Source organism: Accipiter gentilis, chromosome 19, assembly GCF_929443795.1.
Source record: "Accipiter gentilis chromosome 19, bAccGen1.1, whole genome shotgun sequence".
NCBI lineage: Eukaryota > Metazoa > Chordata > Aves > Accipitriformes > Accipitridae > Astur > Astur gentilis.
The window spans coordinates 138,587-162,298 of NC_064898.1; positions in this window are offsets into that span (position 1 = coordinate 138,587).

The following is a 23,712-nucleotide window of genomic DNA, read 5'->3' on the forward strand; positions in this document are numbered from 1 at the left end:
AATTGTCTCTGTCCTTTTAGGATTTTAAAACTCAACTTTAAGTTTCTTCTTTCTGGGTTATTTGGGTTTTTTTCTTTTGACACTCGATATCTACTGATTCCCAAAAAGTTCAAAAAGTTAAGAGTTAACTTTGTGCATTGTTCTTCCGTCTCAGCTACCATTAACAGATCGTCCATATATTTCAGCAAGATTTCTTGATTATTTTCTTTCTTCCAAATCTCTAATTCTCGTGCCAACTGATTTCCAAAAATGGTAAGACTATTCTTAAAGCCTTGAGGCAAGACTGTCCACGTATATCGTGTTTTTCTCCCAGTCTCAGGATTTTCCCATTCCAAAGCAAAAACCTCTTGACTATTGGGATCCAAGGGAATACAGAAAAAGGCATCTTTTCGGTCCAACACTGTGAACCATTCTCATTTCTCCGTTAGGGCTGTTAACAAAGTATAAGGATTTGCTACGACCGGATGAATACCTTGTACTATTTGATTTATTGCTCTGAGGAGGTCTTGAACTAATCTATCATCTTTTTCATCAGCCTTTTAACAGGCAAGATCGGGGTGTTATATCTGGATTCACATTCTATTAACAATTTGTATCTTAAAAATTTTTGTATTACCATTACTAACTCTTTCCGACTTTCCGGTTTTAGGGGGTATTGTTTCATTCTTACCGGATTCGATCCTGGCTTTAAATCAACTCTCACAGGTTCTGCTTTTTGGATTTACCGGGAAGTTCCCAGTCCAGACGACTGGAATGACAGCATTACACTTGGACCGGTATAATCTTCTGCTTTCGGTAAACATCCTGTTAACAACAAAGCCGCTGCTTCGATACGTTTAGTTTCTGGAATTAAAATTTTAAGCTCTCCATTTTTAAATTTAATTTCTGCCTCTAAGTTCTCAAATAGACCTCTCCTTAACAGGAGTTTAGGAGAATTTGGCACATACAAAAACTGCCGAGTGACCCATTGCTTTCCTAATTTCATTGTTAAAGATTTAAAGAAGGGTCTAGTTTCTCGTTCGCTTGTTGCACCAACACAACCAATTTCTTCAAAACTTAACTCTCCCTCTGAGGTATTTAAAACTGAAAAGGTGACTCTAGTGTCAACTCAAATTCAATTTTCTGTTCTCCCAGTTTAGCTGTAACCAGAGGTTCTGCTGGGAGACTCCCCTCCGGTCCCCGTCCGATACGTTCACTTAAAAAGAACAAATCTACATATGGCACTTTATTCCATTTACTCTCTCTCCTACAAAACAACAGGAATTGCAATATAGTATTGTAACTCAAAGTTCTGTTTGTTTACCATTTTTCCTGCAGTTCACCCCAACGTGCCAATAAACATCCCAGCGGTGACGTTTCTGGTAACTTTTCATCAGCAGTTCTATTTCCTGCACTCTTATTCTTAAACAATTTTGCTAATGCCATTATACTTATATACATTCAAATACCAAATACCAAACAAATGCAAACGACAGCTGTCCCAAATAATACACAAAGTCCAACCCAGCAATAGCTTTCGCTTATGACTTACGGGCAGACGCCTAGGCTTCCAGTGCAGACGGCTACCCTCCAAGCCCCAACCCTGGGAAGCTTTCGCCGCGCCTCACGGGCAGGCTTTCCAAACAAATTCCAAAGAAGCAGCGCCTTACCTTTTTTCCAGGGAACGCTGCGAGGAGCTTTGCGTGTCGAGGGTGACGGTTCTCCCCGAGAATACCTCGGTGCCGGCCGGAGCTCGATCGACACGCCATCCCGTCCAGTCTCACTCGCAAGGTCCCATCTGGGTCGCCAAAACCGTTACCGAAATCCAGAATAAAACTCCTTAACGCCAACGTGAAGTTAAGAAGCAGGCGCTTTGTTTATCACAGCGCTGGGGACACGGGGGATCGCTCCTCCAAAGGCGTGTCCCACTTAGTATCAAAATCCATCAGTTTTTACAGGCTTTTCCCGTCAGGTCATTGTTACCTAAGCTCCTTCCGTAAAAACGCATACTATGCTCGTTCTTAAATTTAACCGTTGTAACGATCGGTCCTGTGATTCTATAACCTTATCAATATTCTTATTTTAAAACAATCATTGGTCAGTGACGCTTGGCTCTGCTGACTGGCATCGTCGATACTCAAATTGAGATGGGAAGGGTAAGGGGGTTTCCAAGCAGCAAACTGGTGTCCACGACGGTTTCCTTAGTTTCCTGAAACAGAACGTAGGAAAACCAGTAACTTCCTGGTGAGGTTTCTAGGGTTAGCTGTTTCAGACTTTAACAATATTACGGTTCCTAGCGTCACGCATAACACAGCTCCTAAAGTTTCTATGGCTACGTTTCAAACTTAACAATCCTATACGTTACGCTTCACAGTTTTACTTCTTAATCAAACCTAACTCTTCTATGTGATTAAATGTTGATTTCTTTACCAGAACATTTGCAACAGCTGGAGCCCAGCAGGAACAGGGGGGGCACGGCCCGACCCCCCCCAGCGCCTCACCTCCTCCTCCTCCCCCGGGCTCCCTCACAGCCCCTCGCCCCGTGCAGAGGGAGCGCAAATGCAGCCCGGAGGGCAAAGGGGCCGGCCGGCCAGCGTCTATTCAGTCAGTCGCGCGCCTATCGAGTCCTGCCAGCGAGTCTGCTCCGGGGCTCGGGGCGCCCCCCGGCGCTCCCCCTGCCCCTCGGACACCTCTGATAGCACATTTCCATACGTTCTGTATGGCACGTCGAAATATTTGGGTGGTTTTAATACTTTGTACCAGCCGTGGTTTGCTGCTAGGTGACTGTAAAAGTGAGATTTGGTAAATAATGGTTAGAAATCTTATACTAACGCTACAACTGAAACAACAGACAAAAGTATAGCCGAGCAATTAACTAGCAGAGGTAGGTACTCCTAAGTTTTGCAGTTCTTTGCTCTTATGACTAGATGTTCCCCTGTAAGCTAAATGGGAACAATGCTGAAACTGACCACATGCGATTGAAACTGCGTTAAGCTTCAAGATCAAAGAACAAGGACAAGAATAAAGACTTCGAGGACAGCCAGCAAGAACTTCAAATGGGTCGGAGGTCGCAAAAGCAGCCCTTCGTCTCAAATGGATCCTTCCTTGCACGTGATCGGATGTAGGCAGCGCTATGATAATCGGTTGCCGTCGTTTTTATGTATATGTATACTCATCTGATTAATAAGCAATTAGTTATTCTATATAACCTGTTTGTGCTAAAGCTGTGGCACGCACACTAGGTGGAACTATCCCCCGTGCATCCGGCGCTGCAGTGAAGAACGCCTGCTTTCTAAAACTCCAAAACGAGTCTTAGGGAGTTTCGTCGACCGGCTTTTCAGTATCAGAGGTACAAGGGAGGAAAGGAAAAAAAAAAAAAAAAAAAGGAAAAAAAAAAAAAAAGCAGGGGGGTGGGAAAGAGAGGGGACCAGGGGACGGAGGGGGCAGGGAGGGACCGCAACACCGAAGAGGGGAGACGGGGCCCCGAGGGCCCGGGGCTCACCACAGCTCTCGTTCTTGGCGCTGCCAAGAGACTTTGCCAGTTCAGCCGCTTCTTTCTCCTTCTCTCCTCCCTTCCTCTTCTGTAACTCCAGTCGCTTGGCTGTCCTCCGCATAACGGAACACGCGAGCCCCTCGCAGCTCTTGCGAGATGAGGCCTCCTAGACACGTAGCCTCGCTCGCTCGCTCGCTCACTACGTGGCTGTACCGCGCTGCTGGTCACGCATACAGACCCTGGCGGTCTGACCTGCTGTGGACTACGAGGAGGGATCCTCCCACACCCACAGAGGCAGGGTCCCTCTGGCCTGCAGCGGGAGGCAGCTGCCAGCCAGATGGCCTTCCGTTTCTTCTTTTTTACCTTTCTGTGGCCTCTCCAGCTTCAGCAGCTCCCGTCCACAGCCAGTAAGTGCTCCGCCTGTCCCTCTGCGCTCCCGTGCCGTGAGGAGAGGGAGGCCGGGCAGAGACAGGCCACGCGAGCCTGAGGCTGCTGCAGTCAGCGGCATCCCCGGGGACGAACGGACAACCCCGCTCACGGCGTGGCCTCTGGCAGAGGGAAAGAGGCAGCAGCGACCGTTATTACCGCAGCTCCACCCTGGCCGGAGCCCCTCCGTCCGCAGGGGCTTCCGCGGACGGACACCGCTCCTTCCCCGCGCCGCTGCTAACGGCACCCGCCTTAAGGGAGACTCGAGAACACCGGAGGGCCAGCTTGCCGCCCTCACGACAGGGCTCGGGGGCTGCCTGCGGCTGCAGCACAGGCTTCAGGGGAGGGGCTGCAGCTGGGGGCAGCCGCAGGGGCCGAGCGGGGCTGGGGAAAGGCGGCGGGGGAGCTCCGGCGACTCGGGGAGGCGCCCGCTGGCCGCGCCTGGGGGGTGCCCGCCTCCGTCCCCTCTTCCCTTCTGTCGGCTCTCGGGGACCTGCCCGGCGCTGCCCTGGCCCGGCTCGCCTCCGGCGGACCGGGAGCCTGCCGCGGCGGCCGCTTCGCAGCTTCCCGTCCCGCCGGCCCCGGGCGGCCAGCGGGCAGGAGGCACCCGCCGCCGCGGCCGCCGCCGCCCCCGCCGGAGGGGATCGCTCGCCTCACCCGCGGTCCCGGCGCTCGCCCGCGGGGCGGCAGCGGCGTTTCCTTACCGGGAGGAAGGAAGCAACGAGCGCGGCGGCACTTCCCCCCGGGGCCGCACTGCCGGTACCGTCGGACGGCACGTGCAGGACCGGGGCAGCCCCGCGCACTCGCAGCCTCCGAGCTGCAGTACCGAACATTGGCCGCGGGGTGGCAGCGGCGAGGGCTTGGCAGAACGCGGCAGCGCGCATGCGCGGCACCCCAGCTGCAGTACCGGACTTTGGTCCTTAGGTGGCGAAAGAGCGCTGGCGCAAGGGGTCGCCACCGCGCATGCGCGGCTCCCAAGCTGCTGTACCGTGGTTTGGTAGCCAGGCAACAGGCAGAGAGCCGTAAACCGCGCCTCCGCGCATGCGCGCTTGCCGAGGCGTCGTGTCGCGATTTGGTTGCCTGGCAACAGCGGCGACGCCGTAAACGACACTGGGCGCATGCGCGGATGCCAGGCGGCCGTAACGCGTCCTGGTTGCTAGGCAGCAGCAAGCGCGCCGCACAGGGCGCAGCGCGCATGCGCGGCTGCCCAGCTGCGCTTCAGTTGCCAGGCAACAGCGGCTAGCAACGTCTATGTGCCAATGCGCATGCGCACCAGCAGGAGCCCACCGACTCACGCCACCGCGCATGCGCGCCTCCCCAACGCCAGTTCCCACCTTCGCTCCCCGGGCAGCAGAATCCGCATCCCCGCAACGATCCTCTTCTGAGCGTCAGCTGCGTGAGGGACGACTGACAGCTCAGCCCAGTAGAGACCAGCCGCAGGCGGCAACTCCTTGCTGGGGGCACAGGGCTGACGTCGCCCTGCCCTCTCCCCACTCGCAGCCCGGGCACTCCTCTTCATCGCCTCCCTTCCAGAAAGCACCCGAGCGGCTGGAGCGTTTACAGCAGTCAAGTGCAAGGAACAGACAATTCGGGCGGCCGCTTCTGTCCCTGCCCCCCCACCCCGTTATCTAGAGAGGAGAAGCAGCACAGGGAACCTGCAAATGGGGGGGGGGGGGGGTGTCCCCTGGAGCAAGCCCCAGGGACTGCTGTATCCCTCTGCATGGGGCATCAGGGTTGCAGGAGCGACAGCAGCCGGGCAGCAGACGCTGGCGAGAGATTTACAACAAAAAATAACGCCTGGTTCAGGTGACAGCCTGAAGGCAGGCCACAGGAGACCCAAAGCTGCTTCGTGCCGGAGGGGCGGCTCTGTTCGGCAGGAAAGGCCGCGACCCAGCGCACCAGATGCGAGCGGCCCACCTGCAAGCGAGCGATACCCCGGCGACCCTGGGGCTCGGTCGGGGTGGGCACCTCCGTGCTATCAGAACGCGGCTCTCCTAATCCTGCACGCACGCAAGGCTTCTTGCGCGGGGCTCATCTCTTATCGAAAAGACGCTGCACGGTGTTACTTACCGCCCTGCCCTCCGGCGTTCAACGTAATCAGACGTGAAGCAGGGAAAGCAAAGAGGCCTGTCGGGATATTAGATGTCCTCAGCAGAGGACCACAGAGCCCTCGAGGTTCCATCTTTGCTCCCTACAGGAGCGTGGCTCCGCACTCCTTGCCGCTCCTGCCAGCAAGCGTCACAGTTGCCCTTTGCCGCCTGCAACACGGCCCCAGTACTGCCGCTTACAGAGCGAGAGGCGCTCGCTATAAAGCGGCGATGAAGAACAAGGACGGCCCGTCGAGATGGCAGGAGGAACACAGAGAGCCTCCAGCATTAGCCAGGCAGGGTTTGCAACTCACCTCGTGTCCTGGTTTAACGCCAGCCTGCAACGAAGGCCCACACGACCGCTCACTCGCTCCCCCGCCCCCAGCGGGACGGGGAGACAAGCGGAAGGGCAAAAGTGAGAAAACTCGTGGCTTGAAACAAAAACAGTTTAATCATCATGAAAAAGAAACAACAACAACTTGTAAGGAAAAGAAGAAGAACAAATGACAGAGAACAGGGTGCAGGCAGCACACCAGGGGTCTGGAGCCTGATGGATGATGGGGGGGTGGTGGTGTGGAATATGGAGGAGGGAAAGGAGGGAGGCAGGGCAGGAGATAGGAGAGCAGGGGGTGCAGTGGGAAACAACTCGCGGGGGTGTGCATGGGGGAGACACGGACCTAGTGGGGAGGGTAGGTGAGGGTACAAAGGTGCACGGGGGGGTACTAAAACCAGACGTGCTGCTTCACAGAAATACGGTCCCACCTGAATTCGGTAGTAGGGTTTCTTCTGCGCTTAAACATTAATCAGGCATTTAAAAGCTTCAGTAGACTTGCAAACTGAAACCTCTGACAATTTACGTAGTCTTCTAATTTCTGATATCCAGGATATGTGAAAATAACACTCTCAATTCAACAGTTTTCACCGAGAATGATATGTGTTAACCTAAATCACACAAAGTGAATAATATCATGTTAGCCATGTAGCCTTTATTAAGAGGTTGAAATTACCTTCTCGGGATCTTTTAAGCTTCTAAGCGTAAAATAATGAGTGTAGCTTACAGATGTGGAAGAGAAATCTTTTGGTATCATAACCAAAGTAGTCTTCTCCTCTATGAATGGCAACACAATCTGTAATACTGCATCGACACCTCAAAACCCATTCTGTCTCTCCCCTTTTGTCATCCAATGTTGTCTTCTAGATATTTCAAGAAATTCTTTCATTGTCTATCCCATAAAATGAGAAGTAGATTATTACGGAAGAGCTCCACAGATAAAAAGTTAATGCATTAGACTAGCTGTGATATAAAAATTACTGGAGATATATTTATGTGTGATGTTCTGATGAATTATCTAGTTGTTTACAATTGCTAGGACTTCTCTCAGCGGTAAATCACTGGCAATGTGCACGAACACAAGAAACTCTTCACGGGGCACATTCATCCTTTATGCAGTTAAATGAAGTTTTTAAATCACAAAAAGATTTGGCTGTTACACAGTCTAAATTACATGATAGTAACCCAAACCACAAGACCATGTCTCTCCTACTTTGCTCTGTTGCAGAAGAATCTCAGCTTGCAAAGCACATCAGTTTTCTGTAACACAGATAACCAGGGTTCACACAGTCAGACTTTTCAGTTAGAAGGCCACAGAAAGAATCATAAAGAGACCGAGTATCTTTTCCTTAAACATCCTGTTTACAGACAGCTATGTTACCTCCAAGTGCTATGAAAGTTACTTTCTCTAAAACTATCTTCCATTTAGTTTTCCTTTTTTTTTCTTCTTTTTTTTTTCTTTTCTTCCCCTGAAAACTATCTTATAGCTTAATCCTTATAGGATTTTTTTTCAAGTTTTGTTTTTTTCTAAGAGTATCAACACATGAAAACTCTAAATAGTTTCAGGAAGGTCAGTATTTGCTACTGTTGCACTTGATCCAACATCCCACTTTTTTTTCCACCAAGCAAAGGAGTTCAACCAAGTTTCTTTCAAGAGCCATACAGGAGAAAGTACAGATTCTGCTCTGTCTGCTAACAAGCAGGCGAAGGAGCTGCTACCGATTTGAAAACTATAGAGGCTCTGCTGTGCCCATTTTCAACTGGGGAACAAAAATAGTATTTAGGTCCACTTTTTCTCATTTGCAAAGCAGATCCACTGCCTTGGGAGACTGACCAGAATTACCTGGAACAAACATTCTTTTTGCCTAGGATCTGTTTGTTAGTTGAGAAAACAATCACTATGTCCCTGTGATAATATAACACGATTTCATCAAGACATTTCTGTCTCAAGGGGCCCAGTTGTATTTTATTTTCTAGTAACACAGCATCTATCCAATTCCGGTCTCTGACTTAAGAGATGAGGAACATGCAATTTCTTCAATGTCTACTTATCACGTGAGGAAGTCAACAAACCTCTTTTCACAGTTACAAGCACTTTTCAAAGACCTGACAGTTCGCTCCGGTCATCAGCTGACCCTGAACAAGTTGCAAAAAGGATCAATAAATGCGAGAAAGACCTTTGGTACGAGGGAACCCAGACAAACCGGTGCAGCAGCTTTCTTCCCTATTGATTGGAAGAGAATGCTGTTTGGCTGCTGCTTCTACGGATAATCCACAAATTATTTGCTATTCTTCTTAGCCAAAGGGCTAAGGCAGTGCCATCAGCAACTTCATAATAAACCCTGAAACAAGAAGCAGATATTACAGCTCCAAGTCTGAGCAAACAGCATCAATGATTAAGACAGCTCTAACATGGAAGGCCTGGTAAGTGGCAGTGGTATAAGGCACTAGCAATTTATCAGGGCTCTCTTTCAAATGCTGGCATTTTCTGTGACTTGGATTTTGCCTATTATTATGAGATCATTACATCACCTATCACACAAGTGTAGCTTTGTTAACTTTGAAAGAAAAGCTGCTAGACAATATACAACACAAAGTTAGACAAGCGAGGGAAGTACACAGTGAGGTCACAGGCAATCTGGAATTGGGCACCCGACTTGAATTCCTGGCTTTGAAAACCTCTCTCCAAATGACTTACCATCCTTTCACTAAGATCCAGCAGCAGTTCCCTCCCGTGCCTCATGCTCTTCTTTAGTCAGCCAAAGCCCACGGAGCTGCACTGTAAGCTTGAAGACCAGGATGCCAGCTTCGTGTCCTATTTCTGTCACCTAGTTTTTACGTACCGTTTCTTGCTAATCAAAAGGCCCAGTGATTCCTCCTCACACATCACACTGGAGTTAGTACGTCCAAGCATTATTTCTGCAGCGCTACATTTGCACGGATTAGCTGCTGAACCCTCCAGATGATGTACTGCTTTTCAAGAAGGGTGTAGTATAACTGGCGAGGGTCTACAGCAAATCCAAGAGGGTGCTCAACGATGTACAGGAGTCTGACTTCAAAGCATAAATTGAAAAACAGCCGCTTAACCTGGAAAGGGCAATACTGAAGAGAAAGAACAATGTTTAAACTCTAAAAGGTAGCTATAAGGAAGAACTTTTGTGTGCATCCACTGCACACAGTTACACGGAATCATGGGGCTTAAATTACAACCTGAAAAACTTAGGGTATGTGGCAATCTTTGCAACAGTAGTAATAATTACAGGAAATGTTTAAGAATAAATTAGGCAAGCATTTGTCAAGAATGGTACAGAAAGTTGATCATTCACCTCTAGAATGAGAGCAACACTAGGCTATCTTCAAAGGTTCTTCTTTCCCCACTGCTGTCCCTCTCCGTATTTCTACCCTCAAACACAAGCATCATCCCCAGCTCTGCACTTACAATTCTATCTGCATATGCACATGTCTAGAGATGCACATTTATTTCTTCGTTACACAGGTGAAGGAGAGTACTCATAGGTAAGCCAATTTACATAAACAGCTTTTGAAAGCTAAACACCTCAGCTTCTTGCAAAACCGTCACCCCAACAGAACACCGGGAGCTGTATGTAAATCCTTATTCCAAAACTGCGTTCTCTTAAATCTTATGAAAACCATTTCTAACATAAAGCCTGACCTGACTGGTCTATTTTCTGACACTCCCCTTCTCTGTCATCAGGTACTTATTAGATAGTAAAACAACTGACGGGGCAAACACCATAACTAGCACAATAGCTGACTTCCGTAGCAGTTGCATATCATGTCTGAAGAAATGTGAGTTTAGTAGGTGTACAGGTAGATACACATTCAGAAATGCACAAGAACTGAAAGGAGTAATCTGTAACTGGTAGACTAAGAACGCTGCAATAGCATGCAATGTAAATCAACATGCACCTATAGGGAAGGGAAGGGAAGTACAGAAACATTCTTCTGGATTAAAAAAAACAAAACGCAGCAATGGTAGGAAAAGGTACTTGGAATGTGCCACTTTCAATCCACTGAAACGACGTCTGCAACAGCAGTAAGAACACTGGCAAACTACCTTCTCTCTTCCACAGGGCCTTGAAACCCATACGCATTGTGTGTTGCCAGTTGCCATTAGGAAACAAAGATATTAAATAGGGCAAATCAGAAGTAACTTGAACCAATCCCTCCCACCCAGCTATAAACCAGGACCATATACAGCCCTTGCAGACTACACATCCATTCCAGCCACATCATTAGCATAAGCTGTGCAAACCCATGCAAATCAACAGGTTTTTCAGGCATAAAAGCAGACTCCAACAGCAGTTAAGCCACTTCTTACAACTGACAATGTCATACTTCCATCCCTGATCATAGCACAAGAACAAAAGAGAATGGGTCTTTATTGTCCTTCACGAACTTGAGGGGCTGCAAGAAACCAGTGAAGTCACAAGCCTGGATTCTGTAACGTCGCTACCAGCATAATTTCCAGATCAAAGATCCGGCCTCCTGTTACGATCATCAAACATAATTTTGAGTTCAGAGAACAGGTCATCACAACACTATGTTAGGTAGAGTATAAAACCTTATCATCAGATTCTCAGCTAGTTTAAGTCAATGTATTCTGTGTGTTCCGCTGAAGTCAATGAAACTAAACACACTATCACAGGAAAGAGATATTTCAGCACGCCTCAGACCTGGAAAACTATCTTGAAAAATGCCCGTCACTTTTAACACAAATTCTCTGCACTTCCCACGATCTCTCAACAGCGAGCAGTAGTAAGACCCTAACAGTTACTTGCAACCTATTTCTTGCATAGCATTCATTTTTATTTTAATTTTAAAAGGGGCAACTAATACATAAGATTTTTGCAGCTACTCACAAAAAATCAATAAGCAAAGACATTTGTTCCAAGACTTAAATTTCTTGTATAATTTAAAAAACTATCAAAACTCTGTAAAGTAAAATAGATACATTTACCTACTAATGTTGGAAACTACAGACAAACTTCAGGAAATGACCAAAGGTGCAGAGGATAGGCTAATGCCTATTAGCATTAGGTTGAAAAACAAGGTAGAAAAGGTAGAAATGCCTATTAGCATTAAGGTAGAAGAACAACAACAACAACAACAACAAAGCCCAGAAGTTCTACAGAAAAATGAGTGAGCAGCCCACAGCACTGGCAGACAACAGATTTTTTTATCGCCGCTTCCTCCACCCCTTCTTCTTATCCCCCCACCCCCGTTTTTTTTTTAAAGGAAATAATTATTCTATTGTGAAACATATTGCCAGTGATGCAGTTGAAGCCAAAAGTTTACATGAGTTCAGGAGAGGATTAACCGAATTCTAAGACACGGGCCAACACAACTGCTATAGCATCATGGTGAAATACAAACAGCTACTCTGAGAACGACACATTATTCTTCACTAAATTTGCCTTTTACCCTGTTGTATAGTTACTAATGTTGAAAAGAGTCACTGCTGTGCAAGAAACTAAAACTTACAGCGCTTCATGCTCGGAGAGAACTGTGGCCCATCAGCTCGTGGCTGTGAAGTCTTACAACTTAACACGTTTCAGCTGCACACCAACAAGTTCTGAGGTGGACTGCTGACTGTATTCAATAGTCACAGCTTATGTAGGAGGATATGATAAACTTGACTTATTCGCCTTTAACCGATGCTCCAAATATTTTAAACTCGTTCTTCAAGTAGGTTACTGGTTTGATTACCCTTCATACAAAATCCTCCTTCAAATGGAGGTTTCTCTTCTCTTCTTTTCAGATTTAAGGCATGAACAGAAACCACACCTGCATCATCACTGAAATCAGTGCCTATTTTTCAATAAACTTTAGCAGCATCAGAATTCGTCCCCAAGTACCGTTCATAAAGCAAATGCTTCATTCTTCAAAACTTTTTTTAGCAAAGGTTAGTAATGCTGTAGCACAGACTCTCACGCCCAGTCACGCATGTTCTTCCCGAGACTGTTACGCAGCTTAGTATTTTAAAAATCGCCATCCTAACTGCGTACCTGATACTACTGGTCCTCCCCTTTTTAAAGTCTGATGTTAAGGAAAAGCTGCAAGTCCTACAAAACCAGGCAGACTTGCTTGTTCTTGCCAAAGAGAAAAAGGTTAAGCATTATTAAAAAATAAGACTATTGCCTACCTTTAAGTATCCATAAAGCTATCAACATGAACCGTACGGTGGCTTGTTAGCATCGCTATTTGAACACGGGCATGCAAAATGTCCTTCAGTTAAATTCCAAACTCTATGAATTAATTGGTGGGCAATTCCCCAAGGATAAAACGTCTATCAAAAGCCAACAGTAAGCCAGAAATCTCTTTCCGTTTCATGGGGTAAAAAAAAAAATAAATACAGTGAATCCTGAAAAAAGAAATCGATATTAGACAGGGAACACCTATATAGTTATAGGGCAAGTAATAAAACATTTAGTGTTTTGATTTTCTTCTTTTTATTTATGTCATCACAATAGTTAGACAAACATGGAAACATTTGCAACAGCAATACTTGGGTCACTTTAAAATCTTGGTAACACTGAAATACAGGTCAGCAAAAACTAATGATGTGGGGAGGGGACTTTAGGTCTTCTTATTTTCATACACATTCACACACACACACACACACACACACATATATCTATACACACACGCGCACTCCACAACTCCAAAGAGCTATCTTACCTATGTCTGCCAGTAAACGGAAATAGTAGGCAGAAAGGAACCATATCCATACTAAGACAGTTAGCTGTGTCGTAAAACTGAAGATCACTGCAACCAGTGCCATCTTAAAGAAGAAGAAAAAAAAAAAAAAAAACAAAACAACACCAAAAAACCTGAAAGGAACCATCGCTGTGCATGTCATAAGCATGAAGTTATTTTAACCTGGTGACTACTCTGCTCTATACTTTAAGCATCATTAAGTTTTTATGTGTTTTTAAGGTCTAAGGTTACTATTTTAAATGACCTACTTGTAGTGGCAGCCCAAGTAGCATTCTGGAGAACACCACAGTGCCCACAACTTCTACAGGTCAGTGCAGTCTGATCAAGCACTACATTTCTAGGGGAGGAAAAAAAAAAACCACTACCGCTCATTTATTCAATTGAAAAGCTTATTACCTGCACCTTCCAAAGCAACAGGCTACAGGAACACTGAATGCAAAGTAAACCAGACCCATCTGGAATAATCTGACCTCTCAGCTCCAAGTTACACATCTTTCATTTCGTATTTGAAGGGATTAACAGCATTTGGATGCACAGAAACTGTCTTTACAGTGATGTCTGCAGACCTCCGAGTCATAAGTTAAAAATGTCTTCCTAAATTATAACAGTATTAGCACTTCCTCTGAAAGGAGTGAAAAAAACACAACCAGGGAAGGAGGAAGTGACATAACACCAAGGTTTTTTGTCCCAGAGATAACAAAATCCTGAGAGAACAAGATGCTTGTGCTATCAGAATAAAAATCCCCAAAGAATCAAAACAGTTTACCTTTCCCTTGGAAAAGTTACCTTTGAGTCAAGATCTGCTCTTTTTCTCTCCCAAGCATGAAATCTCTCTTCAGCTTAAGACTCTCTTCTACTGCAGTAGAAATTTAGTGCACGTGCTGGAACCTGGACAGAATCTTATTTAAAAAAACAAACAATACAATAGTACTACAGTGGCCAGAAATCTTTTACATATTCTGATGAAAAGACTCAACTTATTTCTAGGAAATAAAGTGTTTGGGGCCAAAGCCAACGCATGATGGTCATGTAAGGATAAATTTTTATTAATTTTTTTTTTTTAAATTGATATATTGAAAAAAGCTGGAGAAGGAAGCGGGGACAGAAAGGAAAAACCATTCAGGGAGTCAGTGGTATAGACTGTCAGCACGCAATCTAAATATTGTAATTGCAGATCACATAGTCAGAACAAGCCAGTCAAAAGTAGCACCCTCCCTGGGAGAGGGGTGGGAGTCTCTCTCCCCTTGTCTTTCAAGCCAAGACCCAACTAGCAGAAGGCAGCTTTTCTGTCAGATAAAGCAAGGCAAAAGGATCATGTACAGCAACTTCCTTGCAGCCTCTTGCTCCTGAGCACCCTTCTTCACCTCTTTCTTTCTTCTGGTGATGGGAAGGCAAAGCATGTTCTGTTCCTGTGAGCCCATACTGCTTGTCCCTATAGTCACAGCAGGCACCTGTGATTCCTCTCCGAAGACATTTACGCATAGAAATCAGTTGAGTGGTGTGTTACGGAAGCATAAGCTGCAGTGGACGTGATTTTGAATCAGTTATTGTTTTGCCCATCATGACAAAATAAAACCAGCAATTTCTTACTTTATAGAAATCCTCCTAAAGTAGTAGTTGCCCCCAATCGCTGTCAAGTTTTTGTATCACAGGAGAACAAATGCAGCCAAAAGAACATTTTCTCTAAAATGACCACTCCGAACTGCACAAGCAGGCAGGCACAGGCCGCTGCCAATTTAATTAAGCGTATGTACACAGCACCACTTAGTGGTGCAAGCGGAGTCACCGCTGATAGGAATGAGAAGCTTGAACACCAACCTTCCCTCCCCGGCCCCCTGGACACTGCAGCCTGATCTTGACAAATTGACCGCCTGGATAAAGAAAGCTATCTGGCAACTAAAAAGATCCATTGTACTTTTCTGCTCAGTACACCTAAAGATACAGATTCACCCTCTAAATCTCGGCCAATTTCTTGAATACCACCAACACTCAGAACAGGTTTCAAATGGCAACGTGGCAGGACAAAGTAATAAATACTTATCCTTAAGTCTGCTAACTTTCTAAACCTTTGCCTAGACCTTAAGGAAATGTAAAAACAAACAAACTACTGCAAAGTTCAATACGCAATCCACGCAAAGTTAAGGCTATCAAGTAGGAACTGGATTACGAGTATAAATCATGCAACAGCTACTCTATGACATGGATGTCCTGAACAGATCATCCTCTACAGTTTAAGTCCAAGGTACAAACCCATCGGCACCTCCTTCCCTCTCTGTATCGCTGTGGTTACCTGCTCTGTGCCCAGAGCCAAAAAGAGTCCCGACGTTGGAGTTACTGTTCCTTTTATGCCCACCCCCATACTTCTTTCCCGACGGAGAGGTGATGCACCTGATTTGAGGTGGAGTGCAGACGACCTTCTCATCTAGTGCTGGGCAGTTTATTTGTCCCATAAACAAACCCCAGGAAAGAGAATGCACGGTTGGACGGGTGCACTTGAGGTTTTGACCACGCGGTAGCACCGTTAACTGCTGAAAGAGCAGGACTCTCTGCCGCTCCGTGTCCATGTCACGACTGCCCTCACGTCCCCAGTCTGCACCCAGCTCCTCCAGGGTGTGCAGAGGGGCTTCCAGCCCTGGCTCAGCAGGCGTCCACATAAGATCCCCCAGCCAAGAGGGGGGTGTATGCTCACCTGCCACATCGATACCGTGGGTACATTAAAAGCCACCCCGCAACTCTTTCCCCAGAAGTGACTGGGGGAGGCTTTTCAGTCATCTGGCTGTAAACCCCCTCCCCCTCAGGGAGACCAACATCCAGGCATGCCTTGCTCTAACTCCCCAAATCCACTGCCCTCCGAGGAATAAAAGGCGTCTGGGCCACTCCCCCGGCTCTAATCTGCAGATATGCCTGGCTTCCCAGAAGTAGGCTGAGAAAGCCAGCATTAAGGCACTCCTTCCCACGCCCAGATCCACAAAATCCTCAGAGAAAAGAAGAAAAATAGCCACTTCACCGCAGCAGGAAGTAAATGGACTTGGGGGACACAGGAGGCCAGTTCTCCCGGGGTCAATGGAAAGGAGGGCTAGATGCAACGTATCTGAGGATTTTCCATGTGCACAGCTGAAACAGCCATGCCTCAAGCAGGGATGCGTCCCATTTATGGCAGTTCCTCCCCACTTCTCATCCCCAAAAGACAAACTCGGGCCTCTGCCTTCTCCGTGTGTAGCTCCCCACTCCCTTCAGCATGGAGCTGCGAGGCTCTGGGTTTGTGGAGAACCACAGGTGGGAAACCGAGGCTACTAATGGTGACCACAGAGAACAGACCAGCTCGGAGGGGGCGAGGAGGGCTGATGCACCATTTCTACGTTTGAATTTGTTGGGAACTTGGTGGGAGTCACAGGCTTGCAAGCCACAACCCCAGCTATCCAGGACATGGGCTTCCCAAGATCACAAACCTCAGGGGACGGGGACGGCGCCTGCGCCGGCGAGCGAACGCCGGGCTGCCCCAACGCGAAGCACGGCGCATGCGCCCAGGAGGCGCATCCGCACGGCTGGTCGGGGAGCGGGCGCAGCGGGAAGCCCGCGGAAAACCACGCGAAACCGGCAACGCTCCTGAGTCTGACCTGGTCGGACTACGCCGCGCCCGAGAGCCGCGCTGCTGCCCGGCTGCCGAGTCCGCGAAAACTACAGCTCCCGGCATGCCCCGGGAGGCAGCCTGCCCCGCTGCCTGACGCCGAGGGGACGCCGCTTCCGTTCCCCCCCACCTCCCCACGCCGGCGCAGCAGCAGTTCCCGCCGAGCCCCCAGCGCCGCTCCGGGTAGCTCCGGCACGGCGCGGCCCCGCTGCCGCTCCGTGCGTGCAACATGGACCCCGCCGTCCTCCTCGGGGCTTTCCCCGGGACCCGCCGGCCGACTGCGCAGCCCCGCCACGGGGCCCGGTGAGCCCCCCCGCGCGCCCGTTCTCTCAGCCGCCCTGTCAGCGCCCCCCCCACCCCCGCGCGCCCGTTCTCTCAGCCGCCCTGTCAGCGCCCCCCCCACCCCCGCGCGCCCGTTCTCTCAGCCGCCCTGTCAGCGCCCCCCCCCCACCCCCGCGCGCCCGTTCTCTCAGCCGCCCTGTCAGCGCCCCCCCCACCCCCGCGCGCCCGTTCTCTCAGCCGCCCTGTCAGCGCCCCCCCCACCCCCGCGCGCACGTTCTCTCAGCCGCCCTGTCAGCGCCCCCCCCACCCCCGCGCGCCCGTTCTCTCAGCCGCCCTGTCAGCGCCCCCCCCACCCCCGCGCGCCCGTTCTCTCAGCCGCCCTGTCAGCGCCCCACCCCCACCCCCGCGCGCCCGTTCTCTCAGCCGCCCTGTCAGCGCCCCCCCCCCCCCCACCCCCGCGCGCACGTTCTCTCAGCCGCCCTGTGAGCCCCCAGGGCTCTCCCCCGGCCTCGGCACAGGCGGCCCCCACCTCCCCCGGGCCACCCCCGCCTCCGACGTTCGCCGGTACCGAGGGGTGACCGGCCCCGCTCACCTTCTCCCTCGGGGCAGCCGCAGCCCGGTCACTGCTCAGCTCCGCTCCTGCCTGGGCTCCCGGCGGCCCCTCCCCCGGCAGCCCCTCCCCTTGCCAGGGAGGGGGCGTCGCCATCAGCCTCTCACTGCCCGCACCTGCGGCTCCTCCAGCCCCGGCCCGCAGCTGTGGTACCGAAACCCGCAACCAAACCCCTCACCACCAAGGTGAAGTGAAGCAGCAGGCACTGCCTTGACTGAGTGACAGATGTCAAGAGTCATCTGATGTGGAAGAGGTGTTAACTGGGGTCAAAATACAGATTTTATTACCCGTCTGATTTTAGTTCTAAGACTTGGCGATTGCCAGGTATCATCTTTTCGATTTCCCCAGGTCCACCCGCGAGCGAGGCCACAAGGGAGATTTCTTCCAGAGAGAGGATAGAGTTATTAAGTCTCAAGACCACGATTTGCTTTTCTCCTTCATGAAGAGGTGAGTGGATCATATAGCATCACTAGTCACCCAAGCAGTTAAGCCTGAACTTTTCACCTGTCCTTTAATGCCGTCAACTCCAAGCTAAATTTTTCCCGTTATTAAGAGGGGACCAAAGATCATGTGAAGTATTATTATCCTTTCTACAAATACACCCCCATCTTAGAGCTTTAGCTACTAGAGAAGGTCTTGGGAGTTTGGGGTCAGAGCAGCTAGCTGCAAGTACAAACTTTCATACAGCTCTGTTTAGGATGTGTGATGCTTCTCTGGTTGTCTAAACCGGTCTGAATTTCCACAGATGGTCCTGACTCTGGGTGGCTCTAACAAGGATCCTGGAACTCCAGTAAGTTCTAAACATCGTTTTATATTTTAAACATGATCCCAAGTTCCTTTTTGCACTTGTCTCTACGGTTTTGGCAGCTGACAGCCCCGAGGGGTGCTTGTACAAGTTTCTCCCGAAGGGCGAGTAAATTAATTCTTTTGTCCGTGAGGTGGATGGTTTGGTAACGTTATAATTCACAACGCTATAATTCCTTCTTTCAAATTTAAAAAAAATAATTGCCTTTTAAATCCATCCAATTTAATCTGATTTAAAATGATTCTCATTGTTCTACCTCTTTTCTCAAGTTTTGGTTAAATTCAATGTCAGTATTCTCCACGGAACTAGATTTTCATCTGACTTTGGAATCGGAAAGGCAGGCTGTTACCGAGGTTAAATTCTGTGTCTTTACAAAACTTTGAATCAGTTACAAAACTAGATTATTTTTTTTAATTCAAATTACAAAACCGGTTAATATCAAGATGAATAGCTCAAACAATAATTGTTTCATTTTGTTTATCTCATGTTTAGAACCCCTCAAAAAAAACCACATACACCCTCTAAACACACAAAAAGATTATTGCCCTCGACAATATTCCTAATAGCAACCCCAACATTATAAATTTTACACAACTGTTTTCCCAAATAGATAACGTGAAACTTACTTATAGATTTTCCGTTTTAAAGGGACAGTTTCTTTAGACTTCCAGTTTCTTGTTGGGTGCTTTCTTTATTCTCGAATAATGAAGCCAAGGTTCTTCTCCCAGACCTTTACTGCTACAAGTGTTGTTAAAATGACTCGATACGGTCCTTTCCACTTCTCGGTGATTTTATATATATTCAGTCTCCTGGTCGGAAGGGATGCGCTGCTACGTCCAGTTCTAAGGGTCCAGCTGTGGAGACATACTGACAAAGTTCTTGAAAAGAATTGCTTAAAGAAATCATAACACCTTTTAAAAACATATCTCCAAAGGCACTCAAGATACTCAGAACACAGGACTCTTGATATGGTCTTTCGTACAACATTTCCTAAAGGCTTGACTTTTCTTTCTCTTCTGGCTATACTCCGATTCTTAATAGAGCCACGGGTAACGCTTTAACCCATGTGAGGAGTGAGGTTTCCTGACAAATTTTACTCGACAGTTGCTTAAGGATATAGTTCATTCTCTCTTTCTCTCTCTCTGCCCACACACTTGCTTGTGGTCTATGTGGGGTGTGATAGTCTCAATCCATAGATAATACACGGCTCAACTTGTCTCATAATCTTTGCTATAAAATGAGGGCCATTGTCAGATGACATTCTTACAGGCACCCCATATTTTGGTATTATCTCTTTGAGCAAGACTTTGACTACTTCCCTTGCTTTGTTGGTGCGACAAGGGAAAGCCTTGGGCCGCCCAGTAAAGATATCAACTAAAACTAGGACATATCCTTATTTTCAAGGCAATTCTATAAAATCAATTTGCTAATATTCTTCTTCTAAAAAATTTCCTTATTTAATAATCCCAAAGATGATCTTATTACTGGTTCGGGGATAAATTTACATATACATTTCACGTCCACTTATAATTGTTTAAACAATCTTTGTCATATTTCGCTTTCTGTTTCCCAGTATACTCTGTGATGTTCAATGGGGCAATTTCTCTTATTATTGTGGGTGGGACTATTATTCGACCTGTCGGTGTTACAGCCTATCCTGTTTCATTTTGTTAGCCTGCAATCTAATAATTAATTCTTCATCTTTTTCATTATAATTTGGAGTTTCTTTAGGCAATTTTATACCTTTCTCTGGAACTAGTGCTAGGATGCCTTTTTCTGCAGCCTCTTCAGCAGCTTTATCAGCCAGTCGGTTACCTGCGTTAGGACCGGTCTTACCTAACGGATGTGCTTTACAGTGCATCATCGTGACTGCTGTTGGTTTTTGAATGCTTTCTAACAATTTCAGTATTTGTTGTGCGTGCTGAACGGCGGTGCCTGGTGCAGATAACAGTCCTCTTTCTCCCCGTGTCGCTCCATGCGCACGTACCACTCCAAAAGCATACTTTGAGTCTGTCCAAGTGTTGACTCACTTTCCTTGACTTAGTTCCAGAGCTCGAGTAAGAGCTATCAATTCAGCCTTTTGGGCAGAGATCATCGAAGGCAAAGTTGGCAACGCAAGTACCTCCTCAGTAGTTATTGTCTATCTCGATAAAACGTTGTCCTTCACAGATGGAACCGCTTCCGTCGGCATATAGTTCCCAATCTGTTTCTTCTAGTGGCACATCTCAGAGATCCAGTCAGCTGGAGTAAACTCTTTCGATTGCCTGCAAGCAGTCACGTTCCAGTTCTCCTTTAACTCGGTCAGTTGTTGAAAACGCAACGGGGTTAACGGCGGTAGTAGTTTTTAGGTAAACATCATCTTGTTCCAGCAACAACACCACTTGGTATTTCAGCATTCTGCTAGGGGATAACCAGTGCCCCCCTTTCCGTTTTAGCACAACAGTTATCATATGGGAAACGTACAGTAATCCTTTCTCCTCAGGCGAACTTACGAGCTTCCTGGATCAGTAGCACAGTTGCAGCGACGGCTCTCGGACGACCAGAGCATCCCAGACTCACGTTATCCAATCGCTTCGAGAAGTAGGCCACAGCTCGCCCACTTGGCCCTAAATATTGGGCCAGGATACCCAGAGCTCTACCTCGTCTTTCACGAGCAAAAAGTTCAAGTGTCTCTTGTGAGATCTGGCAGACGCTAGGGCTGGCACCCCTGTTACAGCCTGTTTCAATTCGTGGAAGGTAGCTTTCTCGGCATCGGTCCAATCCGTCGTTTGAGGTTTTGAGCTGCTCCTGTAAAGGTCAGGCCAGCAAGCCACAATTTATAATCTACAGGTGACACCACTCGACCATTCCCGGAAATGCTTGTCATTCATTTTTTTTAGTCTTAGGTTCGGGGAGACGACACATTGCCTCTTTTCTCTCAGTTCCCAATTGTCTCTGTCCTTTTAGGATTTTAAAACTCAAATTTAAGTTTCTTCTTTCTGGGTTATTTGGGTTTTTTTCTTTTGACACTCGATATCTACTGATTCCCAAAAAGTTCAAAAAGTTAAGAGTTAACTTTGTGCATTGTTCTTCCGTCTCAGCTACCATTAACAGATCGTCCATATATTTCAGCAAGATTTCTTGATTATTTTCTTTCTTCCAAATCTCTAATTCTCGTGCCAACTGATTTCCAAAAATGGTAAGACTATTCTTAAAGCCTTGAGGCAAGACTGTCCACGTATATCGTGTTTTTCTCCCAGTCTCAGGATTTTCCCATTCCAAAGCAAAAACCTCTTGACTATTGGGATCCAAGGGAATACAGAAAAAGGCATCTTTTCGGTCCAACACTGTGAACCATTCTCATTTCTCCGTTAGGGCTGTTAACAAAGTATAAGGATTTGCTACGACCGGATGAATACCTTGTACTATTTGATTTATTGCTCTGAGGAGGTCTTGAACTAATCTATCATCTTTTTCATCAGCCTTTTAACAGGCAAGATCGGGGTGTTATATCTGGATTCACATTCTATTAACAATTTGTATCTTAAAAATTTTTGTATTACCATTACTAACTCTTTCCGACTTTCCGGTTTTAGGGGGTATTGTTTCATTCTTACCGGATTCGATCCTGGCTTTAAATCAACTCTCACAGGTTCTGCTTTTTGGATTTACCGGGAACTTCCCAGTCCAGACGACTGGAATGACAGCATTACACTTGGACCGGTATAATCTTCTGCTTTCGGTAAACATCCTGTTAACAACAAAGCCGCTGCTTCGATACGTTTAGTTTCTGGAATTAAAATTTTAAGCTCTCCGTTTTTAAATTTAATTTCTGCCTCTAAGTTCTCAAATAGACCTCTCCTTAACAGGAGTTTAGGAGAATTTGGCACATACAAAAACTGCCGAGTGACCCGTTGCTTTCCTAATTTCATTGTTAAAGATTTAAAGAAGGGTCTAGTTTCTCGTTCGCTTGTTGCACCAACACCACCAATTTCTTCAAAACTTAACTCTCCCTCTGAGGTATTTAAAACTGAAAAGGTGACTCTAGTGTCAACTCAAATTCAATTTTCTGTTCTCCCAGTTTAGCTGTAACCAGAGGTTCTGCTGGGAGACTCCCCTCCGGTCCCCGCCCGATACGTTCACTTAAAAAGAACAAATCTACATATGGCACTTTATTCCATTTACTCTCTCTCCTACAAAACAACAGGAATTGCAATATAGTATTGTAACTCAAAGTTCTGTTTGTTTACCATTTTTCCTGCAGTTCACCCCAACGTGCCAATAAACATCCCAGCGGTGACGTTTCTGGTAACTTTTCATCAGCAGTTCTATTTCCTGCACTCTTATTCTTAAACAATTTTGCTAATGCCATTATACTTATATACATTCAAATACCAAATACCAAACAAATGCAAACGACAGCTGTCCCAAATAATACACAAAGTCCAACCCAGCAATAGCTTTCGCTTATGACTTACGGGCAGACGCCTAGCTTCCAGTGCAGACGGCTACCCTCCAAGCCCCAACCCTGGGAAGCTTTCGCCGCGCCTCACGGGCAGGCTTTCCAAACAAATTCCAAAGAAGCAGCGCCTTACCTTTTTTCCAGGGAACGCTGCGAGGAGCTTTGCGTGTCGAGGGTGACGGTTCTCCCCGAGAATACCTCGGTGCCGGCCGGAGCTCGATCGACACGCCATCCCGTCCAGTCTCACTCGCAAGGTCCCATCTGGGTCGCCAAAACCGTTACCGAAATCCAGAATAAAACTCCTTAACGCCAACGTGAAGTTAAGAAGCAGGCGCTTTGTTTATCGCAGCGCTGGGGACACGGGGGATCGCTCCTCCAAAGGCGTGTCCCACTTAGTATCAAAATCCATCAGTTTTTACAGGCTTTTCCCGTCAGGTCATTGTTACCTAAGCTCCTTCCGTAAAAACGCATACTATGCTCGTTCTTAAATTTAACCGTTGTAACGATCGGTCCTGTGATTCTATAACCTTATCAATATTCTTATTTTAAAACAATCATTGGTCAGTGACGCTTGGCTCTGCTGACTGGCATCGTCGATACTCAAATCGAGATGGGAAGGGTAAGGGGGTTTCCAAGCAGCAAACTGGTGTCCACGACGGTTTCCTTAGTTTCCTGAAACAGAACGTAGGAAAACCAGTAACTTCCTGGTGAGGTTTCTAGGGTTAGCTGTTTCAGACTTTAACAATATTACGGTTCCTAGCGTCACGCATAACACAGCTCCTAAAGTTTCTATGGCTACGTTTCAAACTTAACAATCCTATACGTTACGCTTCACAGTTTTACTTCTTAATCAAACCTAACTCTTCTATGTGATTAAATGTTGATTTCT